Here is a 4293-nt window from a genome sequence, read left to right on the forward strand (position 1 = left end):
TTGATAGTTTTTTATATATAGACTTTGATATACGCTGGCTGTCAAAATCCGTAATAAATATTTGACAGTTAGCATATACTTTCTAGTTTGTAGTCATTTTATTAGTATACTTTTATTTTGAATTGAATTCTGTTCTCTGCTGCTTTACCAACACAAATAAAACTATGGTAGGCTATGGTAGTATGTGTTTGAGCATCTCTGATGTAAACACATACAAAAAAAGAAACAGCTGTTTCCCTTCTACTTTGTTATCAGGGCTGCCAGATGAATTTTTGAAAAAATCGTCAATTTCCCGATAAATTTTTAAATAATCGTCATTTTGGTTTTAAGAAATCGTAAAAAAAAAATCGAAGCATATGAAAAGCTTAAAATTTTTATAAAATATTAAAAATATTGTAATATTTTAAGATAATATATTATGTAAAATTCGAAAAATACGGAATATTATTGCTCAAGATTCAATAAACTTTGAGTTTTAAAGAATATTCGACAGTAATGTTAATTCTTTCTAATGTTCTCATAATGTTTTCAATGTTCTGGCATTTTTAAAAATATCAAACATAAATACTGCTAAAATTACATAGTGTTCACATATAGTTTTTAGGTATAGAAACTTGTTCATCTTTTTCCTTAAATTTCTCAAAGTTTGTTGCTTGTTTTGGTGCACAAATAATATTTTAATCTTTTTAAGCATAAAACTGTTTGTAAAATTTTTTAAAGTTTTCTGTAAACAAGTACTTATCCAACAAAAAATATTCTTGATTTGGAAGCAATAAATATAACTACTGCATCTTTAACTCCTTCTTCTAATGCATCTTAAAATTATTGCCTTACAAAAAAGATTTTGGAAGGCATAAATTCAGCAATTATTGTTTGTGGTGTAGAAATTTGCTTCTCAACAGCTCTAAAATCACTTAATTTTTGCATCTTTCTAAATTTAAATCAATGTTCAGTGTTGAAAAATAATATTAATTCACTGAAATTAGCGCAATTTCAACAATATGAAATATGCACATTTTGGATTCCTTAGGCAGAGCCTCTACGAGAGGAATCCCATATAAAAATCATATATTCTTTTATAACAAGTGGAAGCAGTAACAACTGCTCTCTGCCTTACAAATCTGCTTCAGAGGATGCACTATTTTTTGCTGGGTAGATATAAAAAGAATAAACTTGGTGAGATTTCTTCGTAAAATTTAGTTCTTTTACAAAACTTGTTTGTACTGGATTTAACTTATACAGTGTGAAAATTTGGTTCAGATCTGTCGATCTCTTCAAAAGTTATAAGAAATAATGTACATAGCATACACATTTAGATGTAAAATATGTTTAAGCTTTGAGAGCTTAAAACTCAAAACACACTTTTTCGACTTAGAATGTTTTATAATAGAATTTAACTTCTAGTTTTCATTATAATATAAATTCTATTTTTACTGAATTCCAAGTTTAATATTAATTTCCTTTTTTTCACTGTAAAACAAAAAAAAAAAAAAAAAAAAAAATAAAATCTTTAATTTTTTTAATTTTTCAAAAATCGTCAGTTTCAAGGAAAAAATCGTCAAATCGTCACTTTGCTATTTTTGAAGCGAAGAATCGTCAAAATGACGATAAATCGTCAAATCTGGCAGCTATGTTTGTTATTGTTATTGTCTTACACTAAACACAAAAAATTTTAATCACACAACTCTTATTCTCTTTACTAACAGATGGATTTTCATTTGATTTTTCGTACGTAAAGTCTCATAGTCTAAAGGCACTTTTAAAACTTTTTTAAAATTATATCAGTGTTCGTTATAAATATTAACTTCGTATGTATGTATAGTTGCATATTTAATGTCTATATGTATTACTCAATAAATGTTTTTTACGGAAAATCCCGTGTAAATTAATAATAAGTAACTAATATGATCCTTTCAATTAGTATATGTTTTGCTATGAAGTTATTGGCTCGGTCACGACTGTAGTATATCGAGCACAAACACATTACTAAATAAAATAGTAAACAGGTAAAATATTTTACAATAAGATGACTAAATAAATAGAAAATGTAAGTTGTAAGTACATTAAGGTGGACCCAATATTCAAAAGTAGAATATATAATTTGTTATATTAAATTGTCGAAAAAAGTATGTATTCGAAAGATCCTTTACTATTAGATATTGTTATAATAAAATCTTTGAGACAAAGATGTTGCTTAATAAAGTTTATCTGTGGCCAATTGGCACTGGTCTGCAATGAAATCCTCCTTTAATAAAAAATATTATAGAATTGAAGATTTTAAATTACAATATCTATACTTGACTTACATTTTTTCTGCCAGGTCGCAATCCTGAATTATTCAAATATTTGTATTAACCCCAGTTTTACCGACCCAATCGTGTGAAAATGCATTTTTATTTTAAGGACTAGTCTAAAACTCATATGTGTATGTAGTTAGTTCATCATCTTGAAATGACGATCTGATTGAGAAACCCTTAAGTGGCTTTTATTTGAAGATATGTATGTATGTTTGTCTTTTATCTATTTTTCTTTACAATACACATTTGTTCCATGTAAACCACTTCCATTTAGTTTAATTAATTGAAATTTGTTTGAATAACTTTGGTCGTTTATTTGATTGTGAGTGCTTTTACAGTATTAGATATAAAGATGTGTGTATATTTGTATCTACAAGTACTATTCTTTGTATGTTATATTGGATTCTAGTGGTACCTAGTAACTGGAAAACTCTTGTGCAGTTGAAAGCAAAGAACTTTGTATGCGATTCTGTTATAGTGCAATTCCCACAATAGAAGACATCAACATTTCTCAAGTAACCACTACCGCCACCACTATATGCTCGCTCTTACGACCAAAAACCAAAGACAAATCACACGCACATCTAAACACAATTGTACTACTGTTCGTATAAAGTTCTACATACATACTACATACATATTATTAGTAATTCGTATGTTCATTGTATATTGAGGTGAAACGTGGGTTTTTATTCGAATAGCAGAAATTTTATTTAAGGAACAAACATATGTATTTAAAATTTTTTTAATAATCCAATAATTTAAATTAATAATCCAATAATTTAATATTATATTAATTTTCAAGCTGAGCGTTTTAAAATATAGCCGTTCGATCAAACACACCCTAATCTATCGATTGTCACTTACATGTTGAAAGAATGAATCAGTCTCCAAACTTGTTCATAGAAACAGATATCATCCTTAGGTTTACATTGATAGTGGCTTCATTACATTAATTAAATAATCAAATTGATTGTAATAATGAATCTTTTGTACTTTGTACTAGATTTTACTCAAAAGAAATTATTTTTTGTCTAGTTCAGTCCTTATTTGAACCAAGCCGCATAAATAACTTTTAATAAAAATCACCCCGACGATCATAAATCGAATAAATGAGTAAATCGTGGTAATAAATTCCGAAAGGATCGATCCATATTGACCTAATACAAATATGTGACCTCCTTAAGAAATTCACTTTAAATTGACAACACGTGATTTGGTGGTAGGTATTTAAGAATCGGAATAACCAGACAAGTTAAAAGTTATAGTCGTGCGTTGCCGACCATATGATGCCCTACAATGGTTATGAGAATAAATTATGATTTATTTTTCATAATAAAGCATTTTTGTTGAATTTTTCCCTTTCTCCGATATATTTAAGCAATTTATTGATGAAAAATTAATTTTCTGAAAGAAAAAGGGGGGAAATCACCATAAAAGTTGGTGTATACATTTAAGTCTACATAAATGTATTTATTTATGCTGAATTTCATTTGTAACACAACACTATTGGTCATAGACCCACAAAGTTTATATATTCTGGGTCCTTATTAAATTCTGAGACAATCTAGCCATGTCCGTAAGGTTTGGTTTGTTGGGTATTGAAAATGGGCAATATTGGTTCAAGTTTTCGCATAGCAACCTCACACAAGTGGCTCCCGAAAAACAGCTTTAACAGTCATAACTGTTTTAATAATACGAGTATAGCGATGAAAATTGACATAAATAAGTTTCATATGTGCCAAAATCTCTACCACATTTTAGGAGGATCGGTCCATAATTGACCCTACCCCCATATAAAGTCCTCTTCAGAAAATGAAATACGACACTAAGAAGTTTCATATGACCTAAAATCTCTATACCAATTTTATGAGCATTGGTCCAAAATTGACCCTACCCCCGCATATAAGTACGCCTTCAGAAAATGAGTTTAACGCTCATTACTGGCCAAAAAAGCTATGAATTCGACTTAAGTAAGTTTCTCACGTGCCAAAAT

The sequence above is a fragment of the Lucilia sericata genome, unplaced genomic scaffold, assembly GCF_015586225.1.
Source record: "Lucilia sericata isolate MDLA Ls3-8-SP2 unplaced genomic scaffold, ASM1558622v1 Contig000042F_arrow, whole genome shotgun sequence".
Classification (NCBI taxonomy): Eukaryota; Metazoa; Arthropoda; class Insecta; order Diptera; family Calliphoridae; genus Lucilia; species Lucilia sericata.